Genomic DNA, 24,892 nt, shown 5'->3' with positions numbered 1-24,892 from the left:
TTGTCTCCCAACACTTTAATTATTCCACTCCACTCTCTTCGGCACTCGCTCGACTTCTGAGGAGTCAGACTTCATGGCTATCTTTGCTCCCCTGTAGGTGGATGGTTTTCCCTCTGACTTCTGTCAGCATTTTCTCTTTGTATTTGACTTTCTGCCACTTCAATAGGCTATGGCCGGATGTAGGTCTTGGGGGGCACTTATTTCTGCTTCGTATACCTGAGCTTTCTAGATCTGTGGCTTGGTGTCTGCCATTAACCGGGGCAGGAGGTGGGGGGAGGGGTTCAGAGTCATTATGGCCAAACACTCCCTCTGTTCCTTTCTTTCTCCTCTGGTATCCCGACTGCGTGCATGTTAACACCTTTCGTAATTGTCCCACCGTCCTGGGGTATATTCCGTTCTGCTTTTTTTCAGTCTTTGTTCTCTTTGCTTTTCAGTCTCCCTACTTTCTGTCGAAATCTCCTCAAGCCCAGACGTTCTGTCCTCAGCTGCATCCAGTCTACCGGGAAGCCCAGTCTTCATTTCTGTTACAGTGTTTTTCTCTCTAGCATTTCTTTCTGGTTCTTCAGAATTCCCGTCTCTCTGCGCGCATCGCCTCATCTGTTCCTACATGCTGTCTACTTTATTCATCAGAACTCTTAGCATCTTCATTAGCGTGGTTTTATATTCCTGCTCCGCTCATCCCGGCATCCCTGCCATGTCGGAGTCTGGTTCTGATGCTTAATCTGCTTCTTTCAACTGTGTTTTTTGCTTTCAAGTATGTCTTGTACTTTTTTTTCCTTTCTTTTTTTCTTTTTTTTTTTTTGCCGATAGCCTGACATCATGTGATAGGTAGAAGGAACTGTTATATAATTAGGCCTGCTGACAGCAGTGGTGAGGTGGGAGGGGGCGGGGAGCGTCCTAGAGTCCTGGGATCGGGTCTCAGCCTGCTGGGGAGCCCATGCCTCAGTTCACAGAACTTCACAGCTGCTTCTCAGGTCGTCAGCTCTGCGCAGTGGTTGGGACAGGATGGCTAGAGGAGGCTGGAGTTGTGCATGTTCCCTCCCTACGTCGGTTCTGATAAAATTCCAGCAAGACAAGCCCTGATGAACTAGTTTCCCCTGAGGACAGACTTTCTTGGGAGGAACGAAATACTCTGGGGTACTTCAGAGCAGTTACTGTCCCTTCTCCTTCTGGGAGCACAAGGGGACTTCTCTCTGACACTGACCGGGAGTACCTGGTCAAGTTCTCGGAGGTTAAAACCTGCCAAAGTGTCCCTTATGCCTGGAACCCCCGGAGGTGTTGACTCCAGGGTCTGTCCACACCGAGCCTCCGGCCATTCACCAGTTCAGCCCCCCCACCCCCACCCCCCCGCCCTGGGTGCCGGGCCCTACAAGGGGGACTCTAGAGCAGGTGGTGATTTTCTCTAGTAGCCTGCCCGTCCCTCCAGGGTTGGAGGCCGTGGTTTGCAGCGACCTCAATTCCCTTGCAGATCTAAGAGAAGCTGCTCATTTTGCAGCTTGTTCAGCTTTTTTACTTGTTGGTGGTGGCGACTTCTGAACGCCGTGCAGGCTGGATCAGAAACGGAAAGTCTGCCTTGGCAGTTTTAAGAACCAAAAAAAAAAAAGTGATTGACTGAAAATGTCAAGCAAAAAAAGAATGGGGCGGGGGTGCACTCACTGGGCTCGAAGTGGAAATTGTAGACTTCTGCTGGAAGTCTCAAAGGTGCCTGAAAGAGAAAGTTCTGACTAATGTGCTGGCCACATGTGGGAAAATCGTGTTACTGAAAAGCCCGTGGGCCAGCGAAAGGTGAACTGAATTCTGCGTTTCTCAATACCCGGTCGTGTGTCCAGACCAGTCACTTCACCAGCCTCCTTTTTTTTTTATCCAGAAACCGGGCAGTGGGCATTTACCGGAAGTGGGGATTAGCGGTAACTCCTCTGAAGTGCGGAGCAGAAGGCATACTCTGTAGATAATAGAGAAGAAACTAGGTAAGTAGAAAATAGATAAGAAAATAGATAAGTAGATAATAGAGAAGAAACGCGCGAGATGGTTATGGAAGTAGATTTTTCTCTTTCCTTAACTGAAAAGAAACCGAAAGGATGTTCACTAGGTCCTCCAAGCACACAGGAAGCTATTCGAGGTTAACACGATGCAAATGGGGCTGAAGAACACGGCGAGGAAAGCAACTTAGGGCACCAGGGAAAAGGTGATTCATTATTCAAATCTGTCCAAAGATTCTGGGCCCATCTGGCAAAGTGTAAGAGGGTAACGCTCTTCTCCTTGGAGCTTTGTTCTCACTGGGAGGTTTCTCCCTCAGGAGAATCATTTGATAATCTAGTAATTGAGAGATAAGAGAAGGAAGACTTACTAAGAGCAGTCAATGGCTGGGGAACAAGTCTTTTTTTTTTTTTTTTTTTTTTTTAAAGTAATCTCTGGGGCGCCTGGGTGGCGCAGTTGGTTAAGCGTCCGACTTCAGCCAGGTCACCATCTCGCGGTCCGGGAGTTCGAGCCCCGCGTCGGGCTCTGGTCTGATGGCTCGGAGCCTGGAGCCTGTTTCCGATTCTGTGTCTCCCTCTCTCTCTGCCCCTCCCCGTTCATGCTCTGTCTCTCTCTGTCCCAAAAATAAATAAAAACGTTGAAAAAAAAATTCTAAAAAAAAAATAAAGTAATCTCTACACCCAATGTGGGGCTTGAACTCACGACCCTGACATCAAGAGTCACATGCTCAAGAACCAGCCAGGCACCCCCTCTTTCTTGGGAGGGTAGCAAATCTTAAACAGGTTTTAGATGCACCACTAAAACAAGTCTAAGTAAGCACCAGGGGATCCTTTAGTGGCTGGGAGAATATAGAAAGCACAAAGATGCCTCCTCTCCCTTTGAAAATTTCCATCTGCTGTTTCCTTCCCACTTTGAGGGAAGCGATGCACTAAAATTAAGCAGTGGCTTCTCACGGTGGTTAGCAACATGCATTTGGAGCCGCTCTGTCCTGGATGGACAGCCTGGGCTGCCCTCCACTGACCCCCGTGTGACCTGGGATGAATTAACCGACATCCCTGAACCTCCATCATCTCCCCCTTGTTGTTGCAAAAACGAAACACTGATAATCCCCGAAAAGAATCCAGCTCAGCACCTGCTGAAGTTCAGCGGTCATCATTTCTTTTTTTTTTTTATTATTATTATTTTTTTCCAACGTATTTATTTTTGGGACAGAGAGAGACAGAGCATGAACGGGGGAGGGGCAGAGAGAGAGGGAGACACAGAATCGGAAACAGGCTCCAGGCTCCGAGCCATCAGCCCAGAGCCCGACGCGGGGCTCGAACTCCCGGACCGCGAGATGGTGACCTGGCTGAAGTCGGACGCTTAACCGACTGCGCCACCCAGGCACCCCAAGCGGTCATCATTTCTAGAAAAGAGCTGGTCGGGTACGTTTTCAAGGTCTAAATGCTTCTCCGGACCCCGTGACTACGAAAGACTGTTGAGATTAAAGAGACAATTCGGGCCAAGCTGAAAAGGCTGGGAAAATGAAAGAATTGGGATGACCGAGACTATCTTGCCACCCTCCCGTGTTTTTTGCTCTCCTCGAATCGCTTCTGCATCGGGCCTGGAAGCGGACAGAGATGGAAAGGGACTGGGGAAGAGCCACACAGGAGGGGGAAACTGTTCCGCTTCCAAGAAGGAGCCAGTGGTGTCATACATGAGCGTGCGAGGGGAGACCTGCTGAGTCAACGTCTATGGAGCTCTTATGACACCAGCAGGCACCAACCGAGCCCTTGTCCCACAATGTGTCGCTGTCACTAATTCTGTCATCACCCCCACCCCCACGCTCCCAAGGGGTGTAGAACTGCCCTCAAAGGGGTCAAACTGGCTCTTGGGGGAAGGAGGCGCAAAAAAATCTCACTCTTGTTATAAAGCACACGTGGAAGTTACGGACAGGGACACAGATACACAGTATAACCGTGAAATGAACATCTCAAGGGCGGGGGGGGGGGGGGGGGGACACTTAGAAAAAAAAGCTACAAAGTTTCCTTAGGGGAGGTGCAAGTGAAAAACATGTTGAGGAACCCGGTTAGCACTGGCAAACATGTTGTGGAACCCCGGAGAGGGGTAGGTATCTAATACAAGACGGTAAACATGGAAGGACTCAGAAGACGGCAGGTAGCGGGAGTCGAGACTTTGCGTGTGAGGTAGGCCTGTTAAAGAACGCGGAGATTTCCCCCGAAGAAGGAATCTCACCCTGTTTGCTTCTTCCGCTTCCCAGTTTGGGAGGCTGTATTGCATGGGGGGGTAGAGTACAGACCTGATGGGAATTCTGGCTCTGCCGTTCATTTGCCGTGTGGCCTTGGGCAAGCTACTGACCTCGCTGAGCCGCACCTGTCACCTGGGGTGAGTCTGTGTGAGTCCTTGAGGAATAGCAGGGGTTTGGTGACTGTGGGCTCATTTTCATGCCATCCTCCTGGTTGGATAGCAGGGCAGTGGTTGGAATTTTTAGCAAGGGAAATCGATTCCTTTGAGAGGAACTTCTGTGCACGGACATCTCCTTTTTTTGAAAATTTTTTTTATTTAAAAAAAATTTTTTTTTCTACATTTATTTATTTTTGAGAAACAGAGAGAGACAGCATGAGCAGGAGAGGGGCAGAGAGAGACGGAGACACAGAATCAGAATCAGAAGCAGGCTCCAGGCTCCAGGCTCCGAGCTGTCAGCACGGAGCCCAACGTGGGGCTTGAACCCACGAACCGTGAGATCATGACCTGAGCCGAAGTCAGACGCTAAACCGACTGAGCCACCCAGGCGCCCCTGACATCTCCTTCTTATGTTAGTCCTCGTCTCTTCTCTCTAGTCTCCTCTTCCAAAGCTCGGGCTCTTAATTTTCTTTTAAAATTTCTGATAATACACATACTAAGGATGCATTCTGTGACCCGTGCCGCACACATTGTTATATTTAATCCTGACCACAACCCTGTGAAGGCTTGTCCCTGATACTCAAAAGCTTTTAAAAGTTTTAGCCTTTCTAACAGGTGTGTGGGGGTATCTTGTAGAAATTGAAGACGTGGGACATCTTCTCATTTGCTCGTTTGCCGTGAGTATCTATTCTTGATTTGTGTCTGTTCAAATCTTCCCCATTTAAAACTATTGGGTGGTCCGGGGGTGCCTGGCTGGCTCAGTGCTGGAGCATGTAACTGTTGATCTTGGGGCGGTGAGTTTGAGCCCCATGTTGGGTGTAGACTTGACTTAAAAAAATATTGGATGGTTTGTTTTCTTTCTACTGGATTTTGGAAGTTTTAATGTTTATTTTCTAGACAGAGACAGAGTGTGAGTGGGGAAGGGGAAAGAGAGAGGGAGATGCAGAATCCGAAGCAGGCTCCAGGATCCGAGCTGTCAGCACAGAGCCCAACGTGGGCCTCGAACCCACAAACCCTGAGGCGTGAAGTCGGACGCTTAACCGAGTGAGCCACCCAAGTACCCCACAGCTAGTGTTTTTTAAATGCCACGAGCCGATCAGAATGCATCTGTGGGCCACTTTCATCCCTTGGGTCCCCATTTGGGTGGGATTTTTAGACTAGAAGGACGCTCGGGGGCTGGGGAACCTTGAAAGCGTGCCTCTCGGGTCTCCCGTGGCAGGGACTGTAATTGACCGAGGGCCCCGGATGCCATGCTCTGAGATCCCTGTTTGTGCCACACCCACATTTCCCTCAGGTTGTTCCTTACCTATGACCGCACGGGACGGGGACACTCAAGCAGGCTCGTTTCCAGGTGACACGGGGCTTTGGCACAGCTTCCTGAAAATGGCACACAGTCTCAGACTTTTCCCACCTACCTTCTCCCTTCCTTTTCTCCTCTGCAGGGTTTAGACCATCATGTGGTCTGCCTTTTCTCCCAGCCCCCTGGGGCTTCCTCCCCGTATTTCCCTCCTATGAGTCCCCCCCCCCCGCCCCCGCCGCCCCGGGAAGTGTCTTGTACGTCTTTTCCCAACGTGGTATCTGTTAGTCTGCTCATCAAAAGAAGCGATCCAATACAGAGGAGCGCGTGTTCAGGAATCCACCCCCTCGCCCGCCATGCCTGGCAGGTGATGTAAATGAGTAAAGGGGTTCAGGTGAGGACTGAGGTGAACTGAAACCCATACCCTGTTTCATGAGGACAGCTTCTGTCTAGTTCTGACTGTGGCCAAGTTGGAATGTGAGCCCAGGGCGGAACATCATTAGATTTTTTTTTTTCTCTTAATGTTTACTTATTTTTGAGACAGAGCATGAACGGGGGAGGGTCAGAGAGAGAGGGAGATGCAGAATCCGAAGCAGGTTCCAGGTTCCCAGCTGTCAGCACCGAGCCCGACGCGGGGCGCTCACTCACGGACCGCAAGATCATGACCTGAACCGAAGTCAGCCGCTTAAGGGACGGAGCCCCCCAGGCGCTCCAGGACGTCATTAGATTTTTAACGAACAAAACTGCAGAAAAGTTACAGTCTCGAAGTCCACGCTCTGGTTTGGCAGAAGAAGAAATCAAGGTAAGAGAAGGGCCTTTCCTAACAGCACCTGTGTATTGGGTGGCAGAAGACGGCCAGAATCTGGACAGGCCACACCCTCATCCAGCTCATTCCTTTCTTCCTCTCTATTCATTATTGACTGACACGGTGGGTCTGTATTAGTTTATTAGTTATCTGTTACTGTGTAACGAATTATCCACATGCACAAAGATACAGCAACTCATAACAGGACACTCAGTTTCTGTGGGTCAGAATCTGCTCAGCTGGGTCTCTTGCAAGTCTGCATTCAAGGTGTGAGTCCAGGCTGGGGTCTCATCCGAAGGCTCAGCTGGTGCGTCCAAGCTCATGTGACTCTTGGTACGATTTGGTTCCTCAAGAGTTCTTGCATTGAGAATTTCAGGTCTTTCCTTGCTGTTGGCCAAAGGCCAAGGGCATTTCCTTACCCGTAGGCTTTCCAACATGGCAACTTGCTTCATCGAAGTAAGCGAGCTGAGAAGGCAGTAGAGAGAGCCTGCTGGCAAGATGGAGGTCACAATCCTTTGTGACCCAACCATGGAAGTGATGTCCCGTCATCTTTGAGTATTCTATGTGTTAGGAAGTCAGGAGGCCAGCCCTCACTTGAGGGGAGGGGATTACCCCCCCAGGAACATGGATACCAGGAAGCGGGGACCACTGGGAGCCACGTGAGAGCACTGCCTGCCACTTTTTCCGGCGTCTTTCTGGGAAAATGGGAAATCCCCACTTGTGTTTCTCTTTCTCCTCTAAACCAGGAACCTGCTTTTGAGGGGAGAGGTCGGGGATCTATCTTAAAACAGAACAAGTACTGGTGTGACCGGAGAAAAAGACTGAGAAGGGACCCCCAGGTCGATGAGGACAAGAGAGAATGAAGTGGCAGGGGTAGGGTGAGGGGGGCACGAGGAGGCTGCAAGCCAGGGCAGCAAGACCCTCCTGTTCCTCCCCCACCCCCCACTGCCCTGACTGTGCTCTCTTTGCGTTTGTAATATTGCCACGGGTAAGGAAGACTGGCAGATTGCTTTTGCCACAATTTGGGACATTGCTTTCGCAGGGATTATTCGCTCTCTGGATGACTCCGTTTCTTCTTCCAGCACGAAGAATGTACATAATTGTTGCGGAGACATACCGAGCTCAACACAAAGAGGCGCTCTCTTCCCCGTATACGAAGCATGGAATGGTAACCAAGATGCTAACCGTTAATATTTTTTGAGGACTGGCTGCACCACCTGCCTGGAGTCCAGTGGCTCTGCCCCCCTGAGTCCTCAGAACCCCTGCGAGGCCGGTGTTAGTATGACATTCATTTTACAGCAGAAGAAAAAGGCTCCGAGAGACGGAGAGATTCACCCAACGTCACAGCCAGGTGGGGCAGGAGCAGGAACCGACCTGTGTTTATTCCACTCCGATCCTCCACCAGAACATTTGCCAAACCTTAGTCTTTTCTTTTTTTTTAATGTTTTTATTCATTTTTGAGAGAGCACGAGCAGGGGAGGGGCAGAGAGAGAGAGAGAGAGAGAGAGAGACAGAATCGGAAGCAGGCTCCAGGCTCCGAGCCATCAGCACAGAGCCCCATGCGGGCCTCGAACTCACGGACCGTGAGATCATGACGTGAGCCAAAGTCGGATGCTCAACTGACTGAGCCACCCAGGCGCCCCCCGAATTTTATTCCTTCCTGTATAGACTGTCATAGTTGCTGCCATATCCAGGATCACTTATCCTACCATCACATGTGGACACAGTTTGCTACTCCCTCTCTAGTCCAGCTCTGGACTGGCAGACCAGAGTTCAGTCCTAAGTCAAAGCGCGAGCTGAATCACCCTGCCCAAGCTACTGAACCTCTCTGAGCTGTGAAATGGGGTGCACGGGCTCAGCTTGCTGGGTGACAGAGGGACTAGGTGAGACCGCGGAACCAAATCATGAGGCCCACGGTGAGTGCCCCGTAAATATAAGGCTGCAGGGACCCTCAAGGAATGGGGTCTATCTGTTTCAACTCCTCTCAAAGATGTATTCAAGGTTAGCACGTTTCCAACATCATCAACATTAAGGAATTCCTTAGTCCTTTTCACCACCTCCCCCAAATTTGCAATTAAGTCTTTGTTAAAATTGGAATGTAGATGTAATGTCCCGTGGTTTGAGGCCATATCAAATAGCTTGTTACGCTGTTTGGATACAATCAGGGAAACCAGACAAATACATTTTCTATCCTGTTTTTTGTTTTGCTTCGTTTTCTTCTTCTTCCTTTTGGAAACATGAGGACAACATAGCATCATGATTAAGATACAGATCTGGGGGTCCAGAAGATGCGGTTTTGATTTCCGATTTGCTCCATTCATTGGCTTTGTGACCTTGGCTCTCTCCTCCGACTTCATTAAGTCAGTCGGGAACGCTCTTAGCCGTAAGTAGCAACTGCCGACGATAACCCAACAGAGACCTCAACGAACAGGTTATTTTTTTTTCTCTCCCTTAAAAGGCAGGCAGTTACTATTCTGTTTCGATGGCGTAAGAATGTCAGAGCTCAGCTGCTCCCTCGGCCCTTCCTGACATTCGCAGGATGGATAACTCGCAGCCCTCTCCAGACAGCGCGTCCTTCCGAAGACAGCGGATCTGCCCAGCGATCTCCTGCCTGTGCGTCGCTGGTCTGAATTGTGTCACGTTGCCAAGTTGCAAGGGAGCCTGGGGAGGGCTGCAGGGTGGGTGTGGGTGAGAGGAAGGGGGCTATCTTGAGGATTCGATGAGATAATGCATATTATCTGGGACAGGGAAACTTGACTTCAGGGTCCTGCGGTGAGTAGGCATCAGACACAGGACAAAAACTTTCTTCTTCTTCCAGACTGGAAGCTCCATGACGGGGGGCGCTGTTATGTCTTTCCCGCTTATTATTCTAGCTTGATGCCTGGAACATAGATAACATATGGTACTGCTCAGTAAATATCTGATAAGCGAATGAACAGTTAATGATAATTTGCTACATTTCTTTGGCTTCCTGTTCTTCATCACTTTCTCAAAAACACATTTATTCCACGCCTATTAAACAAACGTCAGAAGGTGAGAGTCCTAAAGCCAAGACTTGTGTCAGCGTATTCTTTATTGCTCGCTGGGTAACGGGTTGCCCCCCAACTGTGGCAACTTCACATCACAAGCATCTCTCATCGCACGCGGTTTCTGGGGTCAGGAATCCCCGAGAGCAGTTTGAACGGATGGCTCTCGCCCACGGCCTCTCACGAGCGGTCAAGACGTTGGCCGAAGCTGCCAGCATCCCGAAGGCTCGACTGGGTAAAGTTGGAGGATCTCTTTCGAAGATCGCACCCTCGCATGGCGGTTGGCTGGAAGGCTCCGCCTCCTTTCCATGTGCTGCTGGAGTGTTCTGATGACATGGCCACCGGCTTCCAGAAGGAAGGAGTGTGGGGGAGATGGCATTATTTCCCGACCGGTCTTCAGTGTCACCCAGCGTCACCACTTGCACAATATGCCACTCGCCAGAAACAAGTCATCAGGTCCAGCCTACATTCCAAGGGAAAGCAAATGCCTTGTGCCTTTTGGAGCAGGAGCGCGTCAATGAATCTGCGGACACATTGTTCTGTTCAATAGCATCGTCTGTTCTGTTCTAGCATCGAGCTGTGCTTGGCTTGTACGGTAGGTGTTTAATCAGGGCTGCTTCCAGCTTTGCCAACCTTGAAGTTTGGAAGCTTTCCTTGATAAAAAGAATACAGGGGCGCCTGGGTGGCTCAGTCGGTTGGGCGTCCGACTTCGGCTCTGGTCACGATCTCGCGGTCCATGAGTTCGAGCCCCCCGTCGGGCTCTGTGCTGACAGCTCAGAGCCTGGAGCCTCTTCCAGATTCTGTGTCTCCCTCTCTCTCTGACCTTCCCCCATTCGTGCTCTGTCTCTCTCTGTCTCAAAAATGAATAAACGTTTAAAAAAAAAAAAGAATACAAAATTAGTTATAAAAGTTAACACTTACGGGGCGCCTATGTGGCTCAGTTGGTTAAGCATCCCAGTTTGGCTCTCATGGTTCATGAATTCGAGCCCTGCGTCTGGCTCTCTTATGTCAGCATGGAGCCTGCTTGGGCATCTCCCTCTCTCTCTCTCTCTCTCTCTCTCTGCCCCTACCCCACTGGTTCTCTCTCTCTCTCTCTCAATAAATAAACTTAAAAAAATAATAAAAGTTACTCTTTAATTTGAATGAAAGAAGAAAATACTACTACAGATTCCAATTTTTTTTGGCTGGAAAAATATTTTTATTATTGTCAATGTGGAAAGTTTCTTTCGGCTTCACTATGCATCACTGGTTAGGCGATGTAAAATTTTAGGATGATTATTGTCAAATATGGGGAAACGTTTGTCAATTTTCTTTCACATAGGACCTCTCGAAGACTTCAGGGCAATTCAAGTTTTCTTGGGCAGTGATGAATCCTAAATACTCCTTCAATGATGATACCCACTACCCGGTTTGTAAAGTTTAGAAACATGCATTTTATGTTACTTCTGTCAGTGTGGCATTTTAGCAAGAACTTGATCTTCTTGTTGTTTTTTTTTTCTGGGTGATGGTATCATTTACTCCTCTATGTTAATTAGATGATTGTAACGGTCAATTTTTTGTGTCAACTTGACTGGATCCTGGGGTACCCAGATATTTGGTTAAACTTTATTTCTGGGTATGTCGGGGAGGCTCTTTCCAGATGAAATTAGCATCTGAATCCTGAGATCCAGTAAAGCACTTTGCCCTCCCCAGTGTGGCTGGGCATCGTCTATTCTTCTAATCCGTGGAAGGCCTGCATGGAACAAAAAGGCAGAGGAAGGCAGAATTTGGCTCTTCCCGTCTGATGGCATGACTGGGACATCAATCTTTTCCTGCCCCCAGTGCTTCTGGGGCTCAGGCCTTTGAGCTCAGGCTCAATGACCCCAGCTCTCCTAGATGCCCAGCCTGCAAACGGCAAATTGTGAGACAATCTAACTCTTCCTACACATATATATTCTGTTTCTGTTTTTGCTGGAGAATCCTAACACAGTGATTAAAAAAAACAATAGCTTGGGGCACTTGGATGGCTCCGTTGGTTAAGCATCTGACTTTGGCTCAGGTCATACCTCGGTTCAAGGGTTCGAGCCCCACCTCAGGCTCAGTGCTGAAACTCGGAGCCTGGAGCCTGCTTCGGATACTGTGTCTGCCTCTCTCTCTGCCCATCTCCCACTTGTGTGTGCTGTCTCTGTCCCTCTGTCTCTCTCTCTCTCTCTCTAAAATAACTAAATAAACCTAACAAAAGACCCCAATAGCTTGTCATTACTTTCAGTCAAAATTATCTCTTGTTCTTACCGGTATGACCTATATTCTATTTTGACAGAGAACTCACCAGAGTTCCAAGGTCGAGATACATCAAATATCATAATATTTCCATAGTATTCCAAAATTATTCCAACCCGATATGTTGGAAATGCACTAAATATGAAAATCCTATGTGTCTTCACGCCCATGCTTACTATTTGTAGAACTGTCCTAATAAGATTCCAATTTTGATGCCCACATATACAGTTTTAGTGGAATGGAGCACATACATTTATTTATGGTGTATGGTTTTTTGCACTATAATGTCATAGTTGAATCATTGCGACAGAGACCCCAAGGCCTAAAATGCCTAAAATATTTACTATTAGGTGCTTTACAAAAAAAAAGGTGTTGACTAACCCCTGTCCTATGGCAAATGAGTAAGAGACCTACCCATTGGGCCTCACTGAAGCAGTGGGCACTTTTCAGTCCCTCAGACGCACCAAACTGGGTGTTGCCTCAGGACAACCTCCCTGCTGTTGTTTGTCCCCAGAACATTCTTCTCTCTCTCAGCCATTTTTTTGTGTGTGATCATTTTCATCTCTCAGACAACTTCACCTAACTAGAGAAGCCTTCTCTGGTCTCCTGTCTAAAACAGGTCCTCTCTGGTGTTCTTAACCAGACTTCCCTATTTGGTGTGTGTGGTTTTTGTTGTTGTTTTTGTTTTTTTCCATCCCGGTCCTGCCGTGGTTTGTAAAGATTGGTTTGTCTTCTTAAGTCCCCTGTGAACAAAAACCAGATATGTCTTACCATGGGGGGTAGGTGGGTGGGCTCTGAAATCAGAAAGCCTGTGTTTGAACCCCAGCTCTGTCACTTACAAGTCATGGAGCTTGGATAAGTCGTTATTCTCTTGGTCCCTCCCTTTTCTTATCTGTCAGTTGGAGATAATCAACAGTGACTACAACATTAAATTTTGAGGGTCAAAGAAGCTGATGTAAGCAAAGCACTAGGAACCGTGCTTGGCCTAGGGTAAGCACTTGACTCAACACTGTAACTACAAGGTGTCGTACAAAAGAACCCACGAGCGTCTCTTTAATGAGCGAACCATTTTTCTGGATAAAGTCTTTGTGGATGAAGGCTTTATCTAGTGCTGGATAAATAAATGAGTACCTTAGACCTCTTTTATTCTTTAACCATATGCCGCTTCATTGAAGCCTTATGGCCATCAAATTTCATTTAGTGCCTGAAAGGCTATAATTGACTTTGATTTACATAACAAAGTCAAAGCAGGAAGACAAGTTTTTGAAGGATCTTTTAAAATTATGCTTCCCCGGCCCCCGCCCCCTGCAATTTAGTGACTGTACTGGTCTGGCCATGGCCGGATTAACACCTAGAAGTACTACGGGGCCTACATCAGTCAACTATTGCCATAATGATGCCATGTAACAAATCATCCCCCAGCTCATTGGCTTAAAACAGGAATTATTTAATCTCACGCAAACATCTGCAAGTTGGTAGGTGTTCAGATGATTGAGACTGCTCTAGGCTGGGCTCGCAGTAGTGGAGCACATGCAGTCTGCTCCGGGCGTGTGCATCCTCCTTGGATACACGGGCATATACACCCCTTGTGGCGATGTTGGAAATGCAAATGAGCACGAGCTGCCATGCAAACACACCTCAAGGCCTGCCGGACTCACGCTCGCTAACGGCCTATTAGCCAACAAAGTCACACGGCCAAGTCCAACGTCTGCGGTGCAAGGAAGTGTATTCCACCCAAAGCAGGAGTCGGGGAGGCTCATTTTCTGAATAATAATCCCCACGATCTCAGGACCTGTGTCCAAATAGAAGTTAAAATAAATCGAACACTCATAAAAATAAAGTTGCGCTTTTCAAAGGGGTAAAAGCATGTGTGTGCTGAAATTAAAAATGACTTTTCATGGGGCGCCTGGGTGGCGCAGTCGGTTAAGCGTCCGACTTCAGCCAGGTCACGATCTCGCGGTCCGGGAGTTCGAGCCCCGCGTCGGGCTCTGGGCTGATGGCTCAGAGCCTGGATCCCGTTTCCGATTCTGTGTCTCCCTCTTTCTCTGCCCCTCCCCCGTTCATGCTCTGTCTCTCTCTGTCCCCCCCCCAAAAAAAACAAAAAAAAACGTTGAAAAAAAATGACTTTTCTGAATTGTCTGGTTGTCTCCAATGGCGGGCAAGGTGGGGTTGTGATGGGGTCCCTGCTTTCTATTTGTAGAACTGTCCCAACGAAATTCCAATTTCAATGCCCGCGTGTATGGTTTTATTGGAATTTGTTTATGGTGTATGTTTTTTTGCACTATAATGTCATAGTTGAATAATTGCGACAGAGACCCCAAGGCCTGTAACGCCTAACATATTTACTAAATATTTTACTAAATAAATAAAATAAAATAAATATTTTACTAAATATTTACCAAAATATTTACAAAAAAAGGTGTTGACTAACCCCTGTCCTATGGCAAATGAGTAAGAGACATACTTACCCTTTCAGCTTCACTGAAGCAGTGGGCACTTTTCAGTCCCTCAGACGCACCAAACTGGGTGTTGCCTCAGGACAACCTCCCTGCTGTTCTTTGTGCCCAGAACATTCTGCTCTCTCTCAGCCATGCTTTCTGGACTTTTAAGTGAGGGTCTCGTCTGCACACTGGGCAATCCAGCATTGATGACAAGCCCTCCTCGTATCCTAGCGCCTGGCACACAGTAGGGATTTGATAGAATTTGTTGAAGGCAGTTGAATTCTGTAAATAAATAGCGATCGCCTCAATACAGGATAGGTCTGTTGGCTTTATATAGAGATTCAGGTACATTGTAAGTCTTACATGTTTCTACATCAAAGCTTCAAGAATGGTGACGGTGCCCACAGCGTCTAACGATGACCCACATACCTTGGAGGTGTCCAAGCGGGATGCTGTCTCTGATTTTCTGTTTGTCTCTCTGCTTTCTGTTTGTCTGTCTCCCCTGCGATGCAAATGAAATGATGTTCTCATCTGATGTTGCCCAAGGGAAAATGCATGCCTAGAAAATAATCAGCAGAGAGGAGAATGTAGACAAGTAAATAAACAGTTGAAAGAATAAAAGATAAAACGAGAATTAAAGCTTCAGAACCTCACATTTCCTTTCATCCGCTGTTTATTCAATAATTACACAGTCAATTACAACTTGCATAAATGATTTCATATACCTATTAGTCTATAAATATCTACAGTGTATATGTGTTTATAGATAAAGAGGAAGGAGACGATCATGGTTGGGCAAACATGTTCTGACATAAGAGTAACTTTGCAAATACTATTAAGTTTAGATTCTGCCAATGCCAGTTTTTCCTGACCCAGGAGAATTCACATGGTGTGATGAATTTCAATCATCACAACTTCCTTTAGTGGAGAGCCTTACGGGAGCCACAGGTTGGGTTACGTGAGATATGTCTCTCTCCCTCTTTCTGCGTATATATTTTTTCTAGCCTATATAAGAGCACTGCCATGGTAAAACGAATTCCCATTGACTGCCCACCCCTGTACACAGAGGGTCGCGGGAGGACCATCAGATGTCATATTGATATCCATGGGGCTGTCGTATCTTCTTTATTCCCCAGAACGTGCCATCTGGGAAGCCACTTCAGGGCCACTTGGCAAATATTTGCTATGTATCTCTATTCTGTGTTCCCTCAGTTATTTAGTGCAAAGCTTCTTTTATTAGCTAACTAGAATAGGGGTGGTAGGCATGTCTAAATTATGAACTGCCTCTGGTTTGAAAATGCTCCCCTCTCGGAGCCATCAGTGAAAGCTAGAGATGAAATCGTACATACAAGCTGGTGATAAAGCTTCAAATAGCCTCCGCTAAGAGAAGGGATTAATTATGTGTGATTTTTCAAGTAGTATCTGTAGATTCAACAGATAAGGTGTCTCCTTTCTGTCTGATGCCTGCCGTGGACTGGCACCTTTATTGAATCATGACTGTTAGCTTTCCTTGGCCCTGAATTAGGGCACCAGAAGCCTCATTCAGATTTAGCCATTGTCCATGCAAAGCTCATTATTGCTCTCCTGGTTGAAATCTAAATCTAAAGGGAAGAACAACAATTAGAAAGCTGTGTGACGTTAAGGGACCAATTGGGTTGGAAAGGTTCAAAAAAAAAAAAAAACCACACACACACACACACACACACACAAAACCCAGCCTTAAAGAAACTTCTAGGAAATTTCTGCTTTTTTGAAAAAATGAGTTTAGGAGGATCTTTGCTTAAAACAACAACAACAACAAAAATCAAACCCATGAGGGTTTCTGCCTTGCCAGCTAAGAGCAATCTTTCAAAGGCATCCAAAAAGAAAAAACCGGCTCTGCTTTCTGAATTGCTGGTTGGAGAACAAAAGAAGCAAGGGAAAGTTTGACTTGACTTCCTCTGCAATTTGTTTGTAGCATCCGAGCAGAAAGAATCTCAAGGCTGGCCACTTCCTGAATGAAGACACCGAGAACGCCTGCGTGTCAACTTCACTGAAAAGTGCAGCGGTCGGCAGAAACCCGGGGCGCCGACTGGAGGAGCCCAGAGGGCAAAGTGAGAGCATTTCTCAATTCAGCTACATCCTGACGAGGTAACTGCGAAGTCCTGACTCAGTGTCACTAAACCCTCCCCACCCCCGTCCTGAGATGGGGGGGGGGGGGCGGTGGAGGCTGGTGGCTGCTGGGTGGGTTTCCCCAGGACGAGGTGCCCATCTATCCGTCTCAAAGGCCGCAATGGAACAGCACTGAGATGACAAATATTGACTTGAAAATAATGCCCAAGTCAGACATAACTGAAGCGGTGATGTTCTGTTTACTTCTCTCAGCAATAGCTGGCTGAAACGGTCAAACCAGTTCGACAACTTTTTTTATTTATTTTTTTGGTCAGGTACGTACTGACTCACTGGCAGGAAACTTCAGAGATTTCAGGACAGAGGTTCTCTCTCTCTCTCCAGGTTCTGCTGGGCAGAATGCCTGTGATCCCCTTGCAAGAGAGACTCCAGGCTGGCTGAGCTCATTTGCTTACGGCTGTTAGTTCCCTGCCACTTGCCTTTGTAGGCTGGCGCGAGGCCCAAGGATTCAGGCAGAAAACGTCAGACGGGGCTCCTCGTGAACTCTCCCCTGTGTGGTTCTCCAGCTTGCCCCTGCAGAACTTTATATTCGGGGGAGGTCTGCCCGAGCTGGTCTGCTCCCGAGAACTGTGAAGTCGGCGGGTAAAAGGCTAAGAAATTGAAAAATACGGTCAGGCGGTGTGGGCTTTTGGCTCAGTACCCTCGCTGGAGACAGACTTTGTCGGCCTTTGGAGCCATGGAGGGGATTGCAAAACACAGAGAGAACCCGGCGATGGCTCAGACACAGAAGGGAGAGGACGGGTTGAACAGATAGAGCGGGGTTCCTTTCCTCCGAGAGGTGGATCTGTCCCACGCGAGAAGAGCAGTTCCTGGGGAATTACGGTGACGAGAAAATGCCCCGCGTTAAGGCCGGAGGCCGTGTGAATGATAGATCCTGCACTGATTTCAAACCTCACCGTTTCTTACGGGGGAGTTTTCCTTCCAGTGTGGAGGGCAGGTCTCAAATCAATTCTCCTGTCTAATTCCTGCTTCCTGCCAAGCTGCCCTTGTTGGTGTTTTCCAGAAAAAAACCCGGGTCATCATTACAGAGTTTCCAAAACCCCCGTGTTCAATTAGCCTGCTTTTGAATCCCTTCCTGACGGTTGGTTAAATATGGGTCCAAAGTGCTTTTTGTAAGGGGAACTGATCTCGGGGTGAGAAACCTTAATCTTCTGAGTCTTAAGAAACTGCAAAATAATGTTTTAATGGCACCATTACGAGAAGGCTCGAAGACTGTGTTCTTCCAGTCTGTTCTGCTTAATTCTATTTTGTCCACATATGAACATTTCAACGTACAAAGGGCTATTATATTAAAAGGACACTTGGATATTCTTTATGAAGTTTCCCTTGTACTTTTATAGAATGTTTACAAGGTTAATAAGTATGCTTTTTCATCACTGAGCATTATAAACGGCTCCAGTATTGCTCCCACGTTTATTTGAGAGTCATTGAAAGTGCCTGAATGGGGCTTGATGTCCTTTGTTTCCTTTTGATTTGGAAACAAAAGACCCGAGAAAAAAGTTTACTTTGCTGCTGAATGCCATATGCAGATCAACTGTGTTGGCCCTTGAATGAAACCAAGGATCTGAAGACAGAGCAGAAAACGCTCTGGTTTTTACGGCACATGTTTGTGCCTCCGGTTTTGTCCCCTTGTGCTTGTCCCCTAACGTGGGGTTCAGCCGCACGCCCAGATCTCTGGGGATGGATAATCGAGAGTAATCAGCATCAACTAAGACAAAAGTTGCTGCGTGTTTCGTGGGTGGGAAATACCGCGTGGGCATCATAAGGCAGCAGTGTCCTCCACTCACCGTCTCCCTTCGTCATCTTTCCCAGTTTCTCGAGACCCGAGGCTCTTAGCTTCGGCACCGTTGATGAAACTGGGGGCAGCATTGTTCTTTGCGTGTCGGGGGTGGGGAGTGGGGGGGCCGTCCTGGGCAGTGCACCCCCAGCCTCCACCTGCTACATGCCAGGAGCACAGTGTGACGAGCCAAAAAGCATCTCCCAGCGCTGCCAAGCCTCTCCTGGTCTGGATCACCTCTGGTTGAGAGCCAGTGTTCTAGAACAACCCACCCACAGAAGCCCTGTTTGGAGAAAGAGGAGAAGGTGAACCTCACACTCAGACGGTCGTAGTGACAATGACTGATGACAGAGCTGGCACTGAAAACCCTCGCGAGAAAAGGAAAGAGAACATGACATCAGAGGACGCAGAGAAAACTTAATCGCCAGCCCCTCATCCGACAGGTGAGTCCCGCAGCGGGAAGGGCATTCCAAGGTGCTCAGTCAGAAGAGGCTTGTCGTCAGCAGCACCAACGGCATTATTATGTTTTGTTATTTCCTTTAAGTAGCACATGGTTTCACTCGCCTGTCCCAGCCCCCCTCCTGCTTAGAGTCGGTTGAAAACAACACGTCTCAGAATCCTTGTCGAAATGGCCTGGGAGTGATAGTTGCTAAGTTAATTTCAGTGCCTAAAAACGGACATGTACCGCAGTAATAAAACACACACGGGTTTCATGAGACGCTGTTAGGACAATAGAAAGAAAGTGTATTATGGCAACTGTGGATGAATATGGCCACACGAAGTTTAAAAAATATATTGAAATATAAAGATATGTTAAAAAAAAGATCCGCGGTAAAACCTGGGAAGGCGAGTAACGTGTTCTGCGAGCGTTCCGCAAGGCGAGCAAACATGTCTAATAAATTTTCGCTTGATAACCAAGTGGTGTCTTGCGATACAGTCGTGCGTGATGCGGGCCGTCACATGATCACAACCGAGCCAATAGTTTTTGAAATTCGCTTTGATGTACAGGTGCTTTGGATTACAAGCATGTTTCCAGAACGAATTAAGCTCGCAAACCAAGGTTTTACTGTATTTCTGGTTCCCTGGTATGTATAGGTCACAGCGACTATTTTTGTTTACCATCTCAAGAAGAGAGGCAATGCCCAGAATAGCATATTGAGGCCCAGACGCACAAAGATAATAAAGCTATCAGTGTTTCAGTTTTCCTTTCTAGAACATAAGTCTAGATTCTGAAATGTTTGGAGCACTACGACAGGAGGACAGAACGGCATACCCGGTGTGTATGCTCACCGCTAGACTTCACCGGTCTCCGGCGCTCTCATATCAGGGCCTTTACCGGTCTCTCGGGCAGAGAACATTCTTCCACGGCTCATGCCTCTTTCAACTCATCTGGGTCCTTGTTGATGTGCCATCTCCTCAGACATGCCTCCTGGCCCTTCTCTATGGCGAATGCAACCACAAAATCTATTCTATATAATAACCAAAAACACCACCCAATCCCTTGGTCCCGCACCACCCAGCCCTGCTTTCCTTTTTTGTCACAATACTTCTATTATTATATAGTTCTATAAAATATATATTGTATATTTGATTGGCTTGATTTATATATAATGTATATTGGATTTGCTTGATCAGAAACAGATAGGGGCGCCTGGATGGCTCAGTCGGTTAAGCGGCCGACTTCGGCTCAGGTCATGATCTCGCGGTCCGTGGGTTCGAGCCCCGCGTCGGGCTCTGTGCTGAAAGCTCAGAGCCTGGAGCCTGTTTCAGATTCTGTGTCTCCCTCTCTCTGACCCTCCCCCGTTCATGCTCTGTCTCTCTCTGTCTCAAAAATAAATAAACGTTAAAAAAAATTTTTTTTTAAATAAAAAAAAGAAACAGATATATTGTCTGTTCCCTACAACAGGAGAGTGGGCAATTGTTTTACCTGCCGGTGCCCAGAACAACACCTGGTACCCAGTAGGCACTCAATAAATATCTGTTGAATAAAAAGGTTATTGTCTGGGCAAGCTCTGTGGGCATGAGTGGGCTTGGGAACACCTTGGTGTGGGTTGATGAATTTCTGCACTCTCGTAAATGACCTTTGTCTTTTCAAGTATAACGATTTTATATGCACTCTTTAATTGGTTTGGCATGACAAGTTAAATACTTTAAGCAGTTAATCATTTATTCATTTTAAATAACAAGTTTTGGTTTTGAATGGAGAAAACTAACAAAGAAAGTCGACGTGGACTCTCAGTCTGCTGCTTAGAGAAGTTCCACTGGTAGGTAAACAAGCAAATAAATAATAAAAAATGCATGCTTGTGGTTAGAGACTTCACACTGTGTAAGACATGTATAGAATAAAAAGTAGACCTTCCCCCATGTACTTTTCTGGATCCTACCTCAAAAAGAAACAATTGTAACCAACTTCTCATGGATTGTTCCAGAAAATTTTTCTATGCTGGTAGGGATAAATTTACCAGCAAAATACACATCCTCTTAAAACTTTTTTGAGCACGTACACACACACGTACACACACAGCGGAAGTTTCTCCCACAGCCCTTGCTGTGGTACTTGGATCGTTTGTACGTAGATATTTACTTGCTCGACTACATGGTGAACATCTTTCTCTCCTCTACCTGACTCTCCCTGCGTGTCCACCATTGCAATCCCCAATATCCGGCACCCAGCAGGCCTCAGTACGGATTCGCTGAGTGAATGCTGGAGCTGGAGCATACCTGTCTGACCGCAGCCACTACGTTTTTATTAATGCTCCTTGACAGAAACAGAATTCTTATACCATTAGTGAAGCTCCTTCAAACTCATATTTAATGAGTATTTGTAGATTTAGAGAAACTGATTGTGTTCTAAAGAGTTTGCACGTTGCGATCCTTAGGCAAATCTGCTGAAGCAGTTATTTAAAATTTTTTTTTAATATTTGTTCACTTTTGAAAGACACAGAGAGACAGAGCACAAGCAGGGGTGGGGTGGAGAGAAAGAGGGACACAGAATCCGAAGCGGGCTCTGGGCTCCGAGCTGTCAGCACAGAGCCCGACGTGGGGCTCGAACTCATGAGCCGCGAGATCGTGACCTGAGCTGGAGTCGGATGCTTCACCGACAGAGCCACCCGGGCGCCCCATGAAGCAGTTATTTTAAATCCTATTCTTCAAACGAGGGAACAGAGACAGAAGTCAGAGCGAAACTAGAGATTAACATTTTAATATCAGGAAAAAGCTCCAGGCCTCTTCATATTCCTAACCATCTTCCTTTCTGACCACCCCCAGAGTCAGAATGCTGCGAACGTTTACATTTGGCTCTAAGTACCAAATACTTCTGCAGAGTCCGTTAGGCCACACAGATACCTTTCACTGGGGTCTCCCCAGCCCCGCAGATAAGGGAAACAGCAGAAGGCTCGAAATAACGAAAAACCGAACAGAAAACCCCTCCAACACAAAAGAAACTTACTATTAGTGCAGAAACAAGGCAGCAAGTCTCCTGAAAAGGCCTGGGCGGCTCAGACTCCAAACACAGGAAGTAGGTTGTAAGTTGGAAAAAGAGTAAAACAACTTTTGGAGGGGGGGCGAAGGGGGTGGAAACATGGACAGAATCTGCTCTCTATTTAGATGTCACCTGTCAAAGGGGGGAGCCTATAGGGTCAAAATGTCCACCCGGCGGCCCCATTTCTCAAGAAGAAACAGCTAATGCACACCCCAGTAAATAAACGCAAAGTCAGGCAAGAACACACTTTAAGTGAGTTGTATGGCGTGTACATTGTATCTCAATTAAGCTGTTTAAAAGAAGGAGAGAGAGCCACGCTAACGTTTTCTTTTGCCGGCAGTCAGCTAGTACAGCTTCCGGGGTGTGTGTGTGTGTGCGTGTGCGTGTGTGTGTGTGTGAAAATGAGGTCGGTGGATCCAAAGCATACCAGGATGTGCGAGATTCAAAGGCGACCGGTTAATATCATGTAGAAAACATGTGTGCCGAGCCAGGGAGGTGAAAACAGGTCTCTGGGGACCGGGGTCTCCTGAGAAGTAAAAGCGGATGAGAAAGATGGGCGCTGTGTTTTGCAGGTGTGACTGTGCCTTCCTCGAGGCCCTGGAGGAGCGCGGGCGGCCTCCCTCCTGTCGCTTGGCCTGTCCATTCTGTGCGGCCCCGAGGGGCCGTCCTCTTCCTTCTCCGGGGAGTCAGAGCTCTACGGAGGCAAAGCGAGAGGAGAATTAATTCCAAAAGAAACAATCGGTGGATATAGTGAGAGGGAGGGGGACACGGAGAGAGAAAGAAGACATTAATTTTCAGGATGGAATGAAGCTGGCTGTGTTTTCATTAAAACATGAAAATGAACACTTGCAGCCACTGTAAACTAACAGCGATGCCTTAAGAAGAACCAGCTGCTGGGGTTGGACGAGGCAGGGTGGGGGAGGGGGGAAGCCCCTGGGGGATTGGGGACGGGGACAGGGTGGGCAGGGGACTTGCTTTCTGAAAGCAGGGAGTAGGGTTTGCAGCTCCAGCTGGTCTGGTGGGTGGCTGCCCTCCCCCCCCCCCCCCCCCCCCTCACAGAGGTCCGGACCCGGGGTCCGGACAGGAGGTGACTGCCAGCCCCGAGCGACCCCACCCACACCCCGCATTAGCACTTCGCCCTGAGAAGAAGGCGAATAAAACAAATAAGCAAAGCTCCCGGTTGCAAACAACAAAAGGAAGCAAAACAAAACAAATCAAAAGTCTTAGTCTAAAAGAAAAAGCAGATGAGGTATTTTTCTGAGAATGACCTGAGCCAGTGCCCCGTATTATCTCTTGATCGTGGGTTGAAAATTGCCAATAAAATGCATCTGTCGTGCCAGGCCGGACAGTGGTCACTGAGGGAGGGAACAGGGACCAGGATGGGCACGAGGGCCTTTGCGGGGGCGGTGCTGATTACCCAACACCACACTTCGGGAAATCAATGAGGCTGGATACTTCCATTGTGTCTGCTATTTTGTGTGTGTGCAATATTTTAATAACATTTAAAAATAAAGCCAATGCGGGGGCGCCTGGGTGGCTCAGTCAGTTGAGCGTCAGGCTTCGGCTCAGGTCATGATCTCCGTTTGTGGGTTCGAGCCCCAGGTCAGGTTCTGTGCTGGCTCTGTCCAGCTCAGAGCCTGGAGCCTGCTTCAGATTCTGTCTCTCCCTCTCTTTCTGCCCCTCCCCCGCTCGTGCTCTGTCTCTGCCTCTCTCTCTCAAAAATAAAGTAAAAGCATTAAAAAAAAATTTAAAAAAAAGCCAATATGGGGGCGCCCGGTTGGCTCAGCGGGTTAAGTATCTGACTCTTAAATTTTTTTTTTTTTCAACGTTTATTTATTTTTGGGACAGAGAGAGACAGAGCATGAACGGGGGAAGGGCAGAGAGAAAGGGAGACACAGAATCGGAAACAGGCTCCAGGCTCTGAGCCAGCAGCCCAGAGCCCGACGCGGGGCTCGAACTCCCGGACCGCGAGATCGTGACCTGGCTGAAGTCGGACGCTTAACCGACTGCGCCACCCAGGCGCCCCAAGTATCTGACTCTTGATTTCGGCTCAGGTCGTGATCTCACAGCTCATGAAATCGAGCCCCATGTAAGGCTCTGCACTGACAGTGCTGAACCCACTTAGGATTCTTTCTCTCTCTGTCTCTCTCTCTCTCTCTGTCCCTCTCCCACTCATGCTCTCTTTCTCTCTCTCGAAATACATAACTAATCTTAAAAGAAAATAAAAGCCAATACTCATCTCCCTGTTCCTACTTCCTCATTAATGTCAAATTCAAGGTGGCCAAAGAGGACTTGGGTTCTTCTCTTACCGTACCTTCTCTCCTGAGCCATGGTAGCCTCTAGCCAGCTACTCACACCAACATCAGGGTCATCCTGGATTCTTCTTTCTCTACGCCCCTGCAGGCCCTTTGCACCTGCCGTTCCCTTTCTGGAATGTCCCCCCCTCTCTGGTTGCCCCATGCTATGTTCCCTCCTTTGTGGAGGTCTCTGCTTAGTGAGGTCTTCTCCAGCATCTCTCTTTAAAATTGTGGGCACCTGGGTGGCTCAGTCGGTAAAGCATCCGACATCAGCTCAGGCCATGATCTCTCAGTTCGTGAGTTCGAGCCCCACGTCGGGTCCCCTGTTCATTCTCCGTCTCTATCTCTTTCAAAATAAATAAATAAACTTTAGAAATAAAATAAAATAGTGCCCCCCACAATGTGCTCCGGCCCCAGTTCTTCCTATCTCTTTTCTCCACTTATTATTCTCCTAAGCACGTATGTCTCCTGGGACACGCGTCTATTTATGTATTCATTGATGACCCCCTCCCGCTACAGTGTAAGTTCTGTGAGTTCTGTGATCGGGATTTTTTCCTCTTTTTGTCACGGCTGGGTCCTCACTGCTCAGTGCCTGGCAGATTGTAAGCATTTATAGATTATTAATGAATTAATAATTAAAGGAATGCACTAATGATGGCATTCATCATTGAATAGCACATGCTAAGAATTTAAGCCCTTGCTGAGTGAATGAAAGCTAATCAGTAGACATTTACCAAAGTCATGAAACGAACAAAGATGGATAGAGTTTCTCTTGTGGGTCTGGAACCAATCTTCCCCGATCTACAGAAGTGAGCGTAACAGACAAGATCTTTGCCCACCTGGAACTCGTGGTCTACTTGGGCAAAGCCACCGATCCAACAATCGCGGAAACATCTATCACAAACTTGGTACCGCTGGGAAGGAAACACAGAGAACACTCTGAGAGGCTAGTTCCACTAG

The 24,892-nt window shown here is 47.6% G+C and overlaps 2 long non-coding RNA genes across 4 annotated transcripts; one reads left to right on the top strand and one right to left on the bottom strand.

Moving 5' to 3' along the window:
• Window positions 1-11,625: 11,625 nt before the first annotated feature.
• LOC125162763 (uncharacterized) lies at window positions 11,626-22,323 on the bottom strand. 3 transcript variants are annotated; one of them, XR_007151163.1, is made up of 6 exons: window positions 21,603-22,323; window positions 19,445-19,594; window positions 14,638-14,767; window positions 14,236-14,490; window positions 13,405-13,559; window positions 11,626-12,510 (listed from the first exon to the last, which is right to left on the bottom strand). It is a non-coding gene; the product is annotated as an uncharacterized LOC125162763 (long non-coding RNA). The 3 variants fall into 3 exon arrangements; XR_007151164.1 differs by lacking the exon at window positions 19,445-19,594; XR_007151165.1 differs by lacking the exons at window positions 19,445-19,594; window positions 21,603-22,323 and adding an exon at window positions 18,165-18,517.
• Window positions 16,117-19,068, top strand: LOC125162764 (uncharacterized). The gene is made up of 2 exons (XR_007151166.1): window positions 16,117-16,338; window positions 16,635-19,068. It is a non-coding gene; the product is annotated as an uncharacterized LOC125162764 (long non-coding RNA).
• Window positions 22,324-24,892: the final 2,569 nt, after the last annotated feature.

Source organism: Prionailurus viverrinus, chromosome A3 (assembly GCF_022837055.1).
Source record: "Prionailurus viverrinus isolate Anna chromosome A3, UM_Priviv_1.0, whole genome shotgun sequence".
Lineage (NCBI taxonomy): Eukaryota > Metazoa > Chordata > Mammalia > Carnivora > Felidae > Prionailurus > Prionailurus viverrinus.
Note: the sequence above shows the minus strand (reverse complement) of the source record. Positions and strands in the feature narration are given on the sequence as shown.